We start from the raw sequence: 19,093 nt of genomic DNA on the forward strand, positions 1-19,093 counted from the left end.
ACTGACTTTCTTTACTCTCATCTCCAGCACTCATGCATCTTGCATGCTTATGAAACATAATATCATACTGTATTTTTTTCATGTGATATATCATCTAAATGTAAGTTTGTCTACAATATAAAACTGGGGCTTCTAAGCTGTAGGTGGATGGAAGGGTAAAAAAAATCACTCTACCTACAGCTAACCATCTGGCAGATTCTTTCTCTCCCTCCACTATCTCCATCTACAGCATGTGATTTTTAGCACATTGCCAAATGTCAATAAGCAAACAAAGAAGACCACAAGCGAACCTTTAGTATCAGAAAATCTTGTTTTATAAACTGTTGAGAAACACTGACATGTAATGAAACCTTATTCCCTATATGCCTTCCTCTTTGTAAATGATTTGCTTCCCTCCCTTCATGTTTAAATAAACAGAAGTGTGTCTGTATATTTGGTGTTTTTTTCCTTTGGTCTTCATAATCAAGGGCTATTACAGCAATAGATCTTATCTCTAGAATGGCAGTCCCTCTGCACCTTCAGTTCAGATTTTTGTTTATGCTTGGCTGCAATTGAGGCTGTTTCTGATAGTTTTAGGTCAGCCATGATAGACTATGGGTGACACTAAATAAACAAGCTGGGAGTCTGGGACCAGCCAGGAAGGAATGATACTGGGGCTCACAGTTTGATTTTCCTTGATTAATCAACATTTTTATTTACAATAACTTACTGTGTAAAATAACTGTTTGTCTGGGTAGGCTTTTTTCAGGGTAAGATGTAAGAATTTAAACACAAAGAGAAGCGTAACAGGTAAATAGTGTTCAATCTTACACAGAGTTAAGCTTGAAGTTAAGGCTGGGGATGGTTGGGTATTACTGATTTAATTTATGTCTCACTTTTTCTCCTTTTTTATTTTCTTACTTTAAGTTAAATTCCACTACAGCAACTTCACTGCAAAAACAGGGTGGCATGTAGCCTGGCATATAGCATAGTGGACCCTTACTATAGAGACTAACAAATTTATTAGATCATAAGCTTTCGTGAGCTACAGCTCACTTCATCGGATGCATTCGATGAAATGAGCTGTAGCTCACGAAAGCTTATGCTCTAATAAATTTGTTAGTCTCTAAGGTGCCACAAGTACTGCTTTTCTTTTTGCGAATACAGACTAACACGGCTGCTACTCTGAAACCTTACTATAGAGTGATAGTTTTCACAGCCTGCACAAAAGGGATCAAAAGATTCAGGAACCTATTTACTACCCTTTTTCCATGGAAGAATCCAGCAAGAAGAAGGGGCAAAATATCCCATACAAGATGGCCCTCATAATTTTGCAATATTCTATGTATTTCTTAAAGCCCTAGTTCCTAGAATCAGATAATTTGAATGTTCAATCTCAGTTTTCATTTAAAAGAAAAGTAAGTTTCTAGACATTATGGTTGTGGAGAAAAACTTGCATAAATGAACCCTAGCAGCTAAAAGCCAGAAGGCAAATAATATGAACCCCAAATGTATTATTTTATAAAATCTCACTATTTGTAAGTCAGTATCATGATTTTTGAATGCTTGAGGTTGGCAATACTGCCTATATGAGAATAAAAAAAAATTATAAACACACGAAACTGAGGGGCCATCAATGGAATAAATGTAGAAAGCCTGGTTTTCATTTTCACTAAGGCACCTTTACACCATTCTGGCCGAATAAAGGGGCCCGAAAATTACTATAAAGGCTAGCGCAGTGTAAACAAGCATTGAAAATCAGACGCTAAGTCTTTCACCTCTTTGTTGCTGCTTCAGCTCTGAAACTGAAAGTCAATACCATCTGATAGCTGATTGATGGCCTATGTAAAATTAGTTGGTTGTCTCAGTACAGATTCTAGTGTACAGATGTCCATTTCACAAAAAATTCCTCACAATATACATCTCCATTGGCATTCTCTTCAAAGAGGTGAATGACTGGAGAGGCCAATATACCTTTTTGTCATTAAAGGTGGCCTGTCTAAAGAAGGAATGAGCACATTAGCAGGGTAGGTTGGGAAAACTCATAGTGCTGTTGTTCATGTCGTTACTGCTCTGTACATAGAAGGGAGACTTCAGTCTCCAAACCTGTCAGCCTGACACCTTCCAAGACCACTGACTTGACTTAAAAATCAAACTAACAAAAGAATTAAACTCACTAAATCTCCAGTTTAGCCCATTCTTAAACTCACATCTGGTGTAGTAATGCAGTTCAGGGCCACAAATGATAAGTACCATAGCTATATATAAACATTATTGTCTCAGAATACCTGTTCAGGGATGACTTTGTTGAGAAATGTTAGATATAGTGTAGCCACCTGTGCTGAACTCTGTGAAAATAAACTACTGTGTTAGTAACGTGCAAGTATTTAGTATTCTATAGATACAGTAATTGATCAAATTGCCTCTAAAAACACTACAATCTTCTGAGTCTACAGCAGCTCAGACCTTTAGAATAAAATCTTAGCCAGTGTGTTTGACACCTCAATAGTTTAATTAGTTACACATTTGCCTCCTGGCCAGGTCCAATAAATATGCATGCATTGGCACAGCTGCATCTCAGTGTGCACACTTAAATTAAAAATGTTTCCTCTGAGGCTGTGGCAATCCTGGCATCCGTTCACTTTTCTAGACGCTGCATCAAATCACAAATTGACTGTCCACTCGAAGCCACAGTGTAGGTGTACACTTGTTACAACCAAATGTGCTACCAGATTAGCTCTTTGCTCACACAGTATAGTAATCTGTGTGCTTTGTAGCTTGAGACAATGATACACCCATGCTTCTTGTGACTGAATAATATTTAAACTGCTAAATAAGCTGAATTTCCTCTAAATAGCATTTAAGGCTCATTCCCATATCATCTAGTCAGTTCCACTGCTAAACACATACGTAAAATGTGTACTTTCATTCTACTTTGGGTTTAATGATACAAAGGATACACAATGAGTAGACCGGCTTGCTCCATTTGACATTGGGAGGATACTGTCACAGAATCATCTGACCTGTTCTTTCAGTTCAGGAGAAACACCATCCAGGGGCAGTGGTTCACTTCCTCACATGGATCACAGATGCATGCGCCGAGCATTATTATTGTTTTACAATAGACTACCAATTTCTGTTATCAGCACTAGCCCTTCTGATTAGGTTGGTTAGGAAAAAGCCAAAGTCTAAATTGCAATGCAAACCTCACTCTACCCTTTGTGCATATGTATTATAATACGTCTTTCATGGTAGGATCATATGCAATCTCTCAAATAATGCAGCATAATACTGCATTCCAATTTCTTAAATCTTAAATATGTATTGTACAATCTTGTAATATTTTCTCATTATTTTACAATAATAATTACTTGTTGTTGATATAGTGGTCCAGAGCATGATAGGTGTTTTACAGAAGAAATATAAAGAAATGGGGTATAATTCTGGCCCACTCAAATCAAAGGAAGGTTTGTCATTGACTTCTATAGGGACAGAATTTCACCCATGGTGCCTATGCCCTGAGGAACTTACAATACAGTTGTAGATGTGACACAAGAAGTGTGATGTCAATGGGAGTTGGGCACCTCACCAACTTAGGTACTTTTGAAAATCCTAGTAGGTGCCTATCTGCATATTTAGAACATAAATACCTATAAAAATCTGACCCTGAGATACTATGGTGATGGTTGCTAAATGCATCCGATGAAGTGAGCTATAGCTCACGAAAGCTTATGCTCTAATAAATTTGTTAGTCTCTAAGGTGCCACAAGTACTCCTTTTCTTTTTGTGAATACAGACTAACATGGCTGCTACTCTGAAAGATAATCCTAAAATAGATATTTATAACCTCATCTCAAAGTTAGCAAAGTTTTTATCTGGTAATGAATATCTGTCTATCTGATAAAGGAGCAACCTCCAATCCTGTGTCTGGGTTTGGGAATCTTTCCATTAACTTCAATGAGCATTGGATCAGGCCTTGGTGAGTAATAGAAACTTGACTCATCCTTCACTGCTTGTATCTAGTCTTTCAAGCTGACTGAAGTTCAGATTGACATAACACTTTTGGGGTTTTATATTCCTCTTTAATCCTTGGACTAGACTGGAATTTACATGGGTAGTAGGGAACAAACATATATTATTTTTAAAGTGTGTGTCTTCTGGTATGTCATTTGTAAAATGTTCAGAATGGTAAATTCCCCTCTGTAAATAAAGATAATTAAGAATTCATAAGTGACAATAATGACCAGCAAGGAGTAATAATACCCTGGGCTTATGAAGTGTGCTACAGAGGTCTAGAAATCTGAAAGTGGGGAGCAGTGGAGAGTGGGAGATCCAGGGAAGGAATGACAGGTAGGTGTGGGGCTGGGCTGCAGAGCACTCTGTCCAATCCACTGGCCACTTGGAGATTCCCTAGAAAAGTCAAGAAATCTATGCTGTACTAATTGCTCTTGCTCTCTGTGATGAAGAACCCCCTGTGAGGCACTCCACAGGATACAGGAGCCATATTGGCCTGGCTAATATGTGGAGAGGGGTCGCTGAGGAAGCAAGCTAACCTCCCACTGGTCTTCTGGGATCTGCGGTGTTGCGGGTGGTTGATCCTGTGGGTTGTTCTGGTGAGGGGGAAAGGGAGTCAAGCCCTGCACCTCTTACCAATACCTCTGGTGAGCAGTTTAGGAGAAATCTCCACAAGGAAAATATTGCTGAGATTTCCTCACCCTAAAGCTACCTCCTTTTTTTCCCAGAGGAGGTCTGGGACAAAACCCAGGTTTTTTCCTTGGGTCTCAACTTTTCTGGAGTTTAGTTAAGTACGATGTAAAATTTGATAGGAGAATCAACTTTCTGAAGCTCTGTTCCAGGAATTTTTATATTCATGAGATCCTGGCTAGATGGCAGCAAGAAACTATAATAATGTGTTTTGTCTAAACTGAATAGTATCAAAATGGCTAGATCTGCACAAAAAATTTCTCTCACTTTATAGTGAACATATATACATACAAATGCAGTATATACATGAGACCCACAAACTGAGACTCAACTTCATATTCACTGACCAAGTGGTCATATTAAGAGGATTGTACTTGCAACTAAGCAAAAGAAAGAAATCCTATTTTAAGGCCATCAGATCTCTTTCTTCCTGGACTCAAGTTCTGCCATGCACAAAGAAAAGGGAGGAGAAAAGCCTTTGAACTTCTAGAATAACTCTTAATCTAACAAGTTGTAGCACTAGAACAAACATCCAAAGTGAGAGAATGAAAGAAAATCATTAGTATGCAAAATTTAAAAGAATGTGGGACTCTCTCACTCTTTGTAATGACAGATTTACTAAAACCCATAAAGTAAAGTGAAGTCAGCACAAGGGCCCATTCTTCGTGGGCAATCCACTAGGCAATGTCTTAAAGATTGTCCCAAACACGTTGAGTAAAATTCTGCTCTGCCTTTGTCAGAAGATCACCTCCATTAAGCAACTGACTTTTAAAATCTTAGCTGTTGGCAAGGACAATGAAGTTTTTCCTGTTTGCCTACTGCACTCTGGCATACCTCATTTCTGGGTATTAAAAGCCCAAATGTTAGAAAAGTGGTTAGAAACTAAGATGACTCATGATATACAAAAACAAAATATAGACAGATAGATTGCTCTACAATCTTGTGTTTAATTCTGAAAGTTCAGTGATTTGAATGTTGTCGAGTCCTTGGCTGTTCCAAACATGAAAATGATCCATATACATGATCAGATAATACATGATAATCCATATACATACTCACTGATAAATTCAGACCCATTGCTAACTACAGAACTGGACTCACACCTATTCCCCAGCATAATTGGACTTTGGGGAAGCCAAACATCATTGTTTTGTTTGAATAAAGTGAGGCTGTATACTCACTGTACCACAGATCTTAGGGTTTGCAGGATGTAATTGTATACTGTACCTTATATATAACAAAGACATTTTTGTAAAGTCGCACTGTCACTTTTAAAAGTGACGGGGCCCTGGTTTAGAGCGCATCAGAAAACAGAGTTTCTGCTCAATGGGAAATTCCAGGATTAAAAAAAAGTTCTGAATTGGAATGGAAAGCCAACATTTTGAAATTTCCTGCTGCAGGTCTTATAAGAACAAAGGTGTGGATGTATTAATGTGTTAAGCTAGTTAAACATTTTCCATCATACACATTTCCCTCTAATCAAAAATTCTGCAAAATTTAGATTCAGTTTCATTGAAATGTTTCATTTAGATAATGTCAAAACTTTGTAATATAACATGTCAAATTGAAATGAATTGAGATGATAAATTTGAAACAAAACGTTTTTATCTTGTCAAAACAAAACATTTGTACCCTGTCAAAATGAAATATTTCTACCTTAACAAAATGTTTCAATATTATCAAAACAAAATGAGAAAGTTGAAATTATACACTTCATCTTTTTTCTGTTAAGCCAACACGTTCCCATGAAACATTCTGATTTTGATGAAACTGCATTTTCCAATGGAAAACTGTTTTGTCAAAAACGTTTCAACAATTTCTACTCTGAAGTACTCCAGGAAGGACTTTTTCTGAATTTTCTTTTTGTTCTTGTTGATGATGATGTTATTCCTGGAATCACAAAATACAGAGAGAAATCATGTATTCTTCAGGAATTCTCAAGAGGGCATTAAATTAAACTGACAGCATTGTTACTGCTATTCATGTTGAAATAATTAGCAATTTTAAAGCTACTAATGACATACTACATGGTTTTTTTAGACCGGGTAGGAGAAATATAACAACCTGTGGTGACTTTTACTCCTACTACAATTTAATTAGCCTCATTTACTGACCCAATATGTTTTTTAACAGTAAACTCAAAATGATCTACTAAAAGGCTACTAAAATAAGGATCTTTTCAAATAAAATAATTCTTTTTTTAAAAAAAAACTAGCACAGCATAACATTATTTTGAGTGTTTTTAACTACTTTTGTAAATTATTCTTACACTTGCTAACGTTACCAATGGGTCTGACAGACTATATTTAATTGAAGCAAAAAAAGCACCTCTTTGACAAGGTCACTTTTTAAAGTGTAGTTTTGCATAGAAGTTTTGAGTCTTTCTGAATTAACTATTATCTATAAAATTAACTACAAAGAATAATATCTCTGCCATCAAATATTAATAATGATTACAAGCAGAAAACTCTGCCTTTAATGGATGTAAAATTTATGGATTGTAAATCTAAATCTGGAAGATTGTGGCTAGTGAAAAAATGGATCAGGGACCAATGAAAGACTTGGAGTCTTAAAAGATACTTCATAAGAATTGCTTAAATTTTGCAAATTTAGATCTGTTGGGACAAATATATCTCTATTATCATATCACTGAAGTTATATTAAGGATGTATTTAGCCGTAGTTTTTTAAAAAAGTTAAGCTGATGGAACTGCAATCAAATCATTTAAGACTCAAATAAAAATATTAATTGTAACATGTTATTAGTTCAAAAATAGCCTTTTAGTCAAATGGAAAAATGTAAGAACCAATGGCTAGCTGCTGAGGTCAGCAATGTTCAAATGGGAAACAAGAGGCAAATTTTTGGCAGTGAGGACATTCAACCATCAAAACAGATAACCAAGGAAGTTATACATTCTCCATCACTTGGAGTCTTTCAATCAAGGTGTGAGCTGTAGCTCACGAGAGCTTATGCTCAAATAAATTTGTTAGTCTCTAAGGTGCCACAAGTACTCCTTTTCTTTTTGCGAATAGAGACTAACACGGCTGCTACTCTGAAACCTTTCAATCAAGGTGTCTTTCAAAAAGATATCCTCTCTTTCAATACAAGTTGTTGGGATACAGTTCGTGTTTTCCAACGAACTCTGTGTGTGTGTGTGTGTTTGTTTGTTGATGCTGTCAGGAGAACTGGGGACCTTTGTGTGTGACAAAGACAGAACCCAGAGTTCCAACTTCTGTTTAATAGAAGGCATAGAACATAGGACAGTGTTTCTCCAGTTCTTAGAATGGCTTCCCTGGGAAGGCTCTGTTCCCTTGCCTGGGAGCCTCCAGCAAACCCAGGGAAAATGATAGTATTTTTACTTTCTTGCTGGATTTTTATTTCACTTATCTCTGCTGTTGCTGATCGCTGAAAACACTGAACTGACAGTATGCTTTTGCATGGAGGCACTAACCCAGCAACAAGGCAGACCAAAAAAGAACAGGTTTATCCCTAAATGCACCCTTGGTTTTCAAAAAGAAAAGGAGGACTTGTGGCACCTTAAAGACTAACAAATTTATTTAAGCATAAGCTTTCGTGAGCTACAGCTCAAGTGGGCATAAGTAGCATTTTAATGCATCTCCTCTTCCACATATTTAAATCAGAGAAAGCATGACTAATTTTTCTGAACCTAAGGAGAGTAATGCTCTGATTCTGATAAAGTTTGAAGATTGTTGATATTGGGCATCCTTCGTTACTTTGGGCTAAATTTTCAAACAATGGTTCTTGAAATGGGCCTGCAAAATATTGCATGTGCATAGGTACAAATAGCAGTCTGCCAACAGTGTAAGTACTTTCTAGTGGAAACAAGATCAGTGCACACAGGTATTTATATGCTTAACCTGTCTGTTGGATACATTCCACAACATGTTTTGAATACACAAATACCTATTTGTACCACAATTATTTGGCCCATACAAGTGTTTCATGTTTGTTCAGTGAACAAATGTCTGTTTAAATGGAGTAATCCATTTTTGTGCACACATCTGTGTGTTTTGCCCTGAACAAATGCCATTTTACATGTTCTCATACTCATATTTTAAGGATTACAATCTGGGTGCCATTGTCTGAAAGGATGACTTTTTATGGTATGCCTGCAATAGCCGGAGCATATGCTCTGACCTCAGTCCCACAACAAGTACAATAGACTCTCTGAAGGTGGCTTTTTCTTTCCACATAACTGCCCAAAGGCAGTTAAATATCTTTGAGGAGGAAAATAACAATAATAACACAACAAAAATATTCCCACAGTGGACTATACAAATAAAGAGCCCCAAACTTTCCAAAGTATCTTAATGAGGGTTAAAGGTCAATGCTAAATAAAACTGAGAAACAGCAAGAACTAAGATCCTGTTTCCAGTTTAATGTGACTCTTGTTTATGTTTTGCTTTCAGACAGAGAAAGACCGAAACAATTCCATTTGTAAGGAGGCCACAAACACACTGAATATTACATCTGAAAGAATAGGTTTCTGCTCCATAGAACTGAGGTGGATGTTAGTTCACACAGAATAGAGATATGATAAATATAGCACTAATAGATAAAGTTTCTGCCCAGGCTTTTTTCTAAAATTTGCAAATCTAGGCAATGGCCTTAAGTCCACTTTATGTAAACTCTACAGCCCTAAAAGTTTACTTTTCATTTCAACATAACTGTTAAATAAAACAACATTTATGAGCAAATTTCAACCTCAGAATTTATCATGCCTGCAACTAGCACAATATTAAACGGAGAAGAGCTGAAACTAAAACCTAAGATCCAAATACTTCTTAGTTTTGAGGGTATTTGAAATATGAACCCAAATTCTAATTTTGCAAATGGTCCTGAAATATATAATACATTGAACAAAAACTCTTGCCTGATCACTTCTGAATTCTGAGTCCTCAAAAATCCCAATCTTGATCTGGATCCAAATTTTGTGGCTTGATTCCATTAGCTTGAAAGCAATTTTGCACAGGGACCATCTTTTTATTGTATATGCATACAGTGCCTAATGCAATGGGACATATATGCCGACTCTCCAATACAAATAAATACATAGATAGTTGAATTAATAATAACAATCTCTAATATTAAACTCTGAAATTATAAGCATTTTACTTGTTGAAGTTTGAGTAGCAATGAGGCAGTCTATTTTTAAACCAAGGTGTTCCTGTTTAAAGCTATGTGCAACTCAAAAGTTAATATGTGGATGCAAGATCCTTCAAAATATTATTCCTTATTGGATGGAGGCATTTGACTCTGGGATGTGGCTGAAAATCGCTGAATTCAATTTCATGTAATCACCGAAGGCTGATGCCCAATCTCAGGGATGGAGCCCCAGATATTGCAAACTAATATTGTGTGCTCATTGGATTCCTGAGCATGACAAATGCATCCCCTGCCATTGGAACAGTGAGGTTCTTTTCAAACTGACTGATGTCAATCAGCTGTGAAAGGAATTTCAAAGAGGCCTTCTTCCTGGATGGAAACTCTAAAATGGAGCTCAGCTAGGGAGTGGTGAGGCACAATAATTTATCACAAGTAGTGACTGCAGTAAATCCTCCTCCCTCATTGCCCGAATACAAGTTAGCTTTGTTTTTTCACTTCAAAAAAGAAATTAACGGTCCCCAGAGCTAACCCTAGCAGAGCAATACAAGGAGGTTATTACCTGGAGCCAGAATATAATGTTAATTTTACTAATAATGATTAATAATCAGTCTCTACCTGTGTGGGGCTGTTGTAACTCATGTTGCCCATATGTCTCTAGCATGTATGGACTGAAGGGAAGAGTAACAGGCATATCATAGAATTAGAGGTTGGGCATATCAGAACAAGATGCACATTTACAAGATTACACAATTCCCTGAGCAGCTTTACTGCTCCCGGATACAGAAGTGGGTCATTATTTTGTTTAGCTGTTGTTCAGGAAACCAATCTTTTATCCTGGATAAATCAGGATACAGCTACCACCTGTGGACTAACGGTGTTTGTTCCCCCCCAGAATGCCAAACATCTTCTCTGTTGAACAGGCGCCTCACACAGTCATCTACTGCATGTGAAATTATTTTTTCCTTCACAGATACAATTATCATCTTAAAAGCCATAGCCCTAATAATGTTAAAGGAAAACTGCTGTGCTTCCTTGTGATACTTACACAGCTAAATTTATTTACATTAATAATGAAAGGCATGAGTGCAGTGTAATACAAATATGTTTGTATCACTCATATAGTCTAACTGGCCCAATAATCTCCATATTCCCACTCATATTCCAAAAATCTTGACACTTGCTAATTTAATTATGGCCATTCATTTCCTAAAAAGAGAAAAAATCCTCATTAAAAATTGGATCTTTCCATTCTATGTCACCGAAAGATGTTCAGGGTTGGCGTGGGGATTGTTTTTGCTTTTTGTGTGTTTGTTTTTGTTGTTTCTTTCTTATCTTTTACTGAATTTCAACCATCCATTTCAGTGCGTGCTAATTAAGGGTAACAGTTTCTAAATATGCTGGTGTTTTCTTTCACAAGCCAATCTTGTTGGGGATGAGATTTCAAATTTGGCAAAAGTCATCTGGCCTCCCCCTGTATCAGTAAAAGGAATCCATCTGAAATCAATAAAAAATAAGAGAACATCAATTCTCTTATTTGAACAAAATTCAAATTGTAAAAAAATATTTTACATAGAACTGTATAAATCCTGTTCATACTAATAGGTCTTATACTTTACCCTGAAGTTCACTAAATAAAGAATCTCCTAGATCACTGAAGGAAACTTTCTGGGTTTCATGGAAACATTAAGCCCCAGAAGAGCTATGGCATCAGTAGAGAAGACCTTAATTCAAATGATGGTCTATTAGCAGATATTTGGGGCCCAGATCATGTAGGATAGTTCAATTAAAGGAGTTATAAACTGAACAAAGTCTTCTGTGGAGACCTTGGAGCACTCTCCTTCACTCAAGAGATGAGACAGTACATTCTACCCTAGTTGTAGCTTAAGGCCTTTTCAAGGGTAGCCACAAGTAAAGCTCACTGCAGTAACCTTGAAGTTACAAAGACATGGACTGGTGATATGGGGTCTGCTTAAAAGAGGAACAGTCAATCACCATGCCAATCATAGAAAGGAAATTGCACTATTTGCCAATACTGAAATTCCAGGAGCAGTGATGGGTAAAAAATGTCCCTGAGACTATGATTCATCTTGACAGCACTGGAAAAGACACACACCTCCACTAAGAAGGTGAGCTCACTGTCCTCACTCATTTGTTTAAATGTGTCACCACTTTTTTGGTGTATTTTTTCAGGTTTATGTAGGTTGAGACTAAGCCAGTTTGCATCTGGACACTCTCTTAAAAACTAATATTTTTTTGTAAGATAAACTAGTATTTGGTGCTTATCCACAAAAAGCAGTTTTCTGTAGTTCTTTCAATGGGACAATTCCCAATACCATTAGTGGGTGTTTTGCTTGCATAAGGACTATAGGTTAGTGCTTAAATTCCATAAATGAAGGTGCAAATGAGCATGAGACAAACCACGGCTGGGTGGCAGTTTAGCCTGTATACATTTTTCAAGACAAAAATCAGTTCAGATTCTTCCTTACTATTCATCTCTTTCAGGCAATAAGAAAGCTCACAGCCTGAAGTATCTAGGTTTGACCAAAAGTAAATGTAGATCTGAATGTCATATCTATATTAGTAAAATGGCTGGTCAAGCATTTCATTATGTCTCTAGAGGTAATACACACAGACTGAAAAGGAAGTTGAGAAAATGTAGCCAAGTGGAAAACTGCATATGAGGTCTTTACAGAGGAAGAGTAAATATTTCTTACCATCCTTATTGGCATCTTAGAGACAAAGGACACTTAGAGACTCAGTGCCCTCTCTGAGCAAAACAGGGTGAAACTCTGTTCAGGAAAAAGTGGCATTTTCATAACTTCCTGTGTTGGTCAAATTATCTCAGATCTTATCAATCTTTTCAGGACAATACATGGAAATTCCTTGCAGCAGGCCTATAAAGGAGTTAAGGCAATTCACATTCAACAGACTGCTCTGCTACCCTGAACAGTGAAATAAATTAAATACTAATACTCACTTTTCAAAATGTATACCTGTTTAATTTAGACATTTAACTGTATGGACAGGCCCTGAAAGCAAAGGCCTGGGCCATATGTATACCACCTACGGTACACCTACTTTTTGAGCTGTGAGGTATGATTCCAGCTTGTGTAGACATGCTCGTGCTAGCTCGGCTCGAGCTAACAGAAAAAAATGGCAGTGCAGCTGGGGTAGAAGAGGCAGCGGCTCAGGCTAGCTACTAGAATATGCACCTGCCCAGACCCTCTCCGTAAGTATTCGGGCAGCTAGCCCAAGACACTCCCCATGTTACCCAGGGTGCACTTCTATTTTTAGCACTCTAGCTGAAGTAGAGCTATCACAGGTATGTCTACACAAGACAGAATCACACCTCACAGATCAAATGTACACATACCTCCAAGAATCAGTGTGTAAGACCTTCAAATGGTGTCAATTGTCATAGCAGTTGACTTTGATAGAGCTATGACAATTGACATCATCTGAGGATCTTCCCCAGTATTGTTTTTGGCATACTGGTTGTGATGACCAGAAATATGCTACCCAATGCTTTGAACATTCTTGTAAATAACATCTCTTTTCTTCCTCGTGTTTGTCATTCCTTGTACCACGTGTCTCTGAGTTCTCTGTGAAAAAGAAGAAAAAATATCCTTTGTGTCATGTTCTAACCTCCTGAAGGAATAACTAAAAATGAAAAGGACTGTAGTCACTACTGAAAAGGCACTTCTGCTAACACTTCTAAATGTCCCTTAACCATGTACTCCTACTTACTTTGTAATGATTGCATGTTTTTCCTTTGGGCCCACTAAAGTATTTAATTGCAATTACACTCATTTACATAGCAGATGAAGCTAATTGCTGGTATTAGTTACCAAATGTATGCTTGTATTGTGAGGGTAAAAAAATGCCCTACAGAAAAGAAAATGACTATGCCTCTAATTAAGGAGCTATGAGTCAAAATGAGCTTGTTCAGAGATGTAAATATAGAATCAAGGACTTTCAGAGCTCTGGAGTGCTCTTTATTACCCCCAATCAATTCCCATATTCCAGAGATAACATTGGCAGACTTCATAACGTATACAATGTACTATTTTCATCTTCTCAGATACAGTGGTGATGGGTGCAGTGTAAGAACTGAGACTGATTCAGATTTCTGTGGTGTTGCTAGACATAAATGTAGTTGTCCTACTGATAAGGTGATGTGTTACGGCTACATTGAGCTTATTTTATTAAGCTATCCCATCACTCTTTCTTCAGAGCCAAACCCTAGGCGAGATCTTTTTTCTGCCTTTACTTTTACTCTCATTGACTGAAGGCCAATGGGCCTGATTTGGCACTTAGTTACACCCATGCGAGCCTGGAGTAACAACACTGAAGGGAATGTGAAAGGAGAATCAGACCCAGTCTCTGGTGATTGTATGAAGATTCCTGTAATCTAAGTTAGACTCAGTGAACCACAATAAGAAGAAATGTGGGGAGAGCGAGCAGGAGGGTGTCATGTGGATAAGTGGATGTGAGTTTAAAACTGTCCACAAAACTAATGTGTTATCCTCCTTTCAAACTTTCCTTCTAAAATACCCCTTTTCCAGGATGCCACAAAAAAACTAAATAGTGTGCTGAGATGACTGCCTATCTATCATGCTGACCAATATTGTCCCATTGTCTCCTTATATTCCCCAGTCTGTCTGTCTGTATCCATCTGTTGTCTCTTGTCTTATACTTAGATTATAAGCTTTCTGGTCAGGGACCATTTTTTGTTCTGTTTTTGTACATCACTTAGCACAATGGGCTCCTGGCCATGAAAATAATACAAATAAATAATAATATATGTTAAATCAACTTAGACTCTCTCTAACATCATTTAGATTCAGATCTAAATTTGCATCTAAGTAAATCTATGGACTGTAAGTTGGGGCAAACTGTGTCGGGAGCGAAAGGAGGCAGAAGGTATCACTCACACAAGTTATGCCTGTTTAGGCTCCCAATAGACTTAGTTAGATTTACTTATGCTTAGATGCCACAGTGTCTGAATTTAGCTCTTTGGCTCTACATTTCATCACAAAATGTTAAGCCATCTCTACCTCCTTTCCCACCACCCCCAGAAAAACTACATTAAAATAAAACTTCTCTCTGATCTTAAAATATGCTGGGTTTGATTTCTGTTGCCCTTCATCTTGTGCAGACACTTGCCCCAGTGCAAAGTGAATGCAAATTGAGTATAAAACACACCACATACTGATGTAGATGACTGTATAAAATTCAGGGCAATGAAGAATCCATCCTCCTTGCTTTATTAATGTTGCCATTGCTAGATGCTGCTTTGTGATAATATTCCATTCTGCATGGCTCAGTTACCTACACAGGTCATTTCATTAAATGAGACTGGCTGGCTGCCAAATATCAGCCACTCCCTATTTTCTTTGTTAAAAAGGCAAAAAAATCCTAAACCACCCAAAATGCATTCCAGGGATACCATAGCCTCTCCCTCCTAAGTGCATAGGTTTTTTAAAAAATATAGACCTTTGGAGGACTAATCCCAAATGGCATGATGACAGGCGTCAGAGAGTGTCATTTTTCAAACTTGTGTGAAAATCCATTTCAAGCCATCTCCCCCCTTCTTGTGTTTCATCTAATTTCTGGAGAACTCATGCAGTATAATTACTGAACTAATATGCAAAATATAAACAGGACATCCTTTCAGATAGGAGATCCCAACATGCTAAAAAGTACATGCTGTAGTTCTCATACTCTTCTGGAAACAATCTCAAGCCTTCCACAAAAAGATTCTGTAGCTGGGAAGCCTGTCTACTAAAGCGGGATATAAACATAGACCTTAAAACAAAACAAAACAACTTCTAGTCTTACTGCTTGATTTGTTGGTACATCTCAGGATAATTATCCTTGCATTAGAGCAACCCCTGCAGGCTAAAGCTGTTGCCTACTCTACATGACCTCAGCCTATTAAGCTTGTCCAGTAATTAAGAGGTAATTAAGAAGCCACTACATTAGAGCTGCCAGTGGATATGCAATATGTGAGATACTTTACACACCACAGTATTTGACGCATTGGGTCCCCCTTTTATCACTTGACCTGAGTCGTTGCTTGGCTCTTTGCCATGCTGCATTTATCTGGAAAGGTTTTAATCTCCTTAAACCCCAAATATTAGAACAAATCTATCAAGTCTCTAGGGTGGGAACATATTTATTTTTCACACTGACTGATCAGTGGACCAGCAGGATGCCAATGTTTTCCACACAGAGACTCTGTGCTAGAGTGGTCCCCATAAACTACCTAACAGCATGGCTACAATGGAGTCATGGTAACAGAGCTCCAGCTCCTGGCAGATGCCTCAGTGACCCCCTGAGAGAGGGACCGCCACCATAGCAGGGAGGGATTTACAGACAGGATTCTGTTAATTTTTCTGGGGTCTCCACAAGTCTAGTGAGGGGGATATATTATGCTAGTCTCATTCCCATGCTGCTCTCTACCTGACTTTCTCACATATGGATCCCTGGAGCCACAGAGCACCTTCTGTGAAGGATAAAGGGTGGTGGGACACAGCCACAAAAACAATGTAGTCCCTCTCTGTGTGAGAGATGTGACCTGCACCCTTCATCATGCAGATTATGATCGGATCTTTTGTTCCCTAATGCTAGAGATGGCTCTAATCATAATCCTATATCCTGACACTTTAAAAAAGGTACAGATACCAAATCTAACTTTGTAACTGGGCCCTTTCTCAGGCTGAATCCAATTCCCAATCGGAACACCTCAACACTGATGAATTTCATGGCATGGGCCCACCCTTCTCCACTGGGTTAGATGTTATTGTATAACTACCATTTGCTTTTGCTTGGACTCCGATCTCCTCTCCTTAGCATTACTGTGGTAGTTTCCCATAGTGTCATCCAGTGGATGGAAGAATATGGCTCTTAACGAGGCAGAAGGGAGGTGGACGATTTGGCATTGCTTCCTAGAAAGCCTGTAGTGGTTTGAACACAGGACTCAACAACTCCTAGGATGAAGTTCTGGCCTCACTAAAGTGAATAGTAACCCCCCCCCAGCCCCATTGACTTTAATAAGGCCAAGATTTCATGGGTGAGTGCTAACCCTGACTCTGATACTAATTCCCTTTGCAACTTTGGCCATGTCACTTAACCTCTCTTCCTCACTTTTCCTTCCTGTGAAACAGGGATAATTATGCTGGATGTACATATGAACTTGTGATGCTTTTTATGTTTTATTATATACTGAAGCTTTGTATTTCTAGGAACAGCCCCATGTGCAACAACAATTCAGTAATAGAGGAGACATACACACTGCTTTTTCATGGAGATTTTTGTTCTTTAATAATATTTACTTGCCTATCAGTAGAACTGTTGTGAGGATTAGTTAGGTAAAATACATTTTAATGTGCTAAGTAGCGCAGCATTACCGCACCTCAGTTCAGCACCTGTTTTGAAAGTGAGATTTAAATAAGTAAGAGTAAAATAAAAGAGCACTTTGATTGATTGTTTGTTTAGTCCAACAGCCTAATTATTTTCAATTTCATTTTTTGAAGTTCTTCATGTATCTGTCAAATCTTCATTGGGGGAATTATCCCTGTCACATCTCTGTTATTTCTGCCATCATTTTAATTCGGTGGATTATCAAGAATTGGATACACAGCAAACTGCATTAGTAACATCTGAGCACCTTTTAATTAGCTAGGGAGCCAGAACTACTAAGGGTGTTTGGCAGACGGCAGAGAGACCGAAGCAGTGGAAAGCCTCCTGGAGAGGGAATGCAGCAGAAGAAGCATTTGCAACCTATCCTCCAGAGAAATCCAACAGTGTAATCCCCTGAAGTGGACAGTGATATCTGGAAAGGGAGCATAGTGGGGGGACCCACTGATTCAGGACAACCCTGATGCAACCTGCATTTTTAGAATTCTGCGTAACTCTTACAGATAACTAAATGCCCTTCTGTAGTAAATCCCCAGAGAAGCACAGCTATGGAAACATCCTCTCCCCTCCCCAGGAGTGAGGCACACCCTGGGTGCAGTGGCCCTTGTGGTTTGTACCTTTTTAAAAAAAATCAGAGAAGATGTATTAATATCTTGATATTCAAGCCACAGGATCATACATGTCCCTGGAAGCTAGACTGGATTGACTCAGTTATGACTGACAGAGGCAGGTTTCAACTGCAAAATGTTTACCACTAGATGGAGATGAAGAAAGCATACAAGAGTGCATTTCTGGATATCATCTTAGAATAGAAAACAGCGATCAGGCATATGTTAATTTGAAAAGATCTTAAAGATGTGTGTAGTAGTTTAAAAGTATAGAGTTTTGGGAGCCATGTCCAGAGGGAATCTGGACCAGAGTGGTGATGCGGAGTAGCCGGAGACCTCACTTAGCAGGAAAATTAAAGACTCAGAACTGGGAGGGAGAAAACAGTACATATAGAGGCCTGAAAAGGAAAGTCCATCCTGCCAAGAAAGTCTCCTGTGCCGGAACTCCATTTATCTGAGTCCACCCTTGAAGATGAATGATTTTTCTTAGCACCTAAATTCTCCTTTTTTACAGCCAAAACAGTATCTCTTTTGAGATTAGCACCTAAGCCAGATAGAAGCTTTTTGCTTTGGTTACAGATGCTGACATGATTTTGTGAACAAGGCATTGTTTGAGACCTTGCCATGGAAAACATCCTATAACATTAGCTTATATTATTACAGATCAAGTTCTTCACTTAAATGTCCATTGGCACTATTGTTCGAAACCATTAAAGAGTGCTTGCAAAAGAGAGAATGGAATCACAAACATGTTTTAAAAAGCTGCTCATAGAAGCCTTAGACTTAGTGACATTAGACATCAGTGTAGTAATTGTAATGTCCTGACACCATGTATGGTTTTGTTTCCTTGCATAGATATAATAAAAAGGGAGTAAGAAATAATTTAATCAGAGAGGTTCGGAGAGTTAGAATAAAATATATCGACGATACACTCAGATACCAAGAAGAATTGCATCACAACTAACAATAGGAATTTCTATAAGATCTAACAGCTTATAACAGTCTGCTAAACAGAACCAGTGAAATTACTACTTGTAATAGTGTTATCTGGGACTCTCAGCTATACTCCTGCCATTACTTTGCAGAATTTCTCTTTTACTAAGGGATATTTGAGGTACAGAACATCATGATTTGAGGCAAACTTATAAAGTGTGGAGCAAATGTGGTCATTTTTCCCTTTAGGAGCCAAACTAAGTAATCAGATGTTAGAAGAGTCATCCCTAGTGCTATAGAGTCTCTAAGAGATTATAAAC

This window comes from Dermochelys coriacea, chromosome 6, assembly GCF_009764565.3.
Source record: "Dermochelys coriacea isolate rDerCor1 chromosome 6, rDerCor1.pri.v4, whole genome shotgun sequence".
Lineage (NCBI taxonomy): Eukaryota > Metazoa > Chordata > Testudines > Dermochelyidae > Dermochelys > Dermochelys coriacea.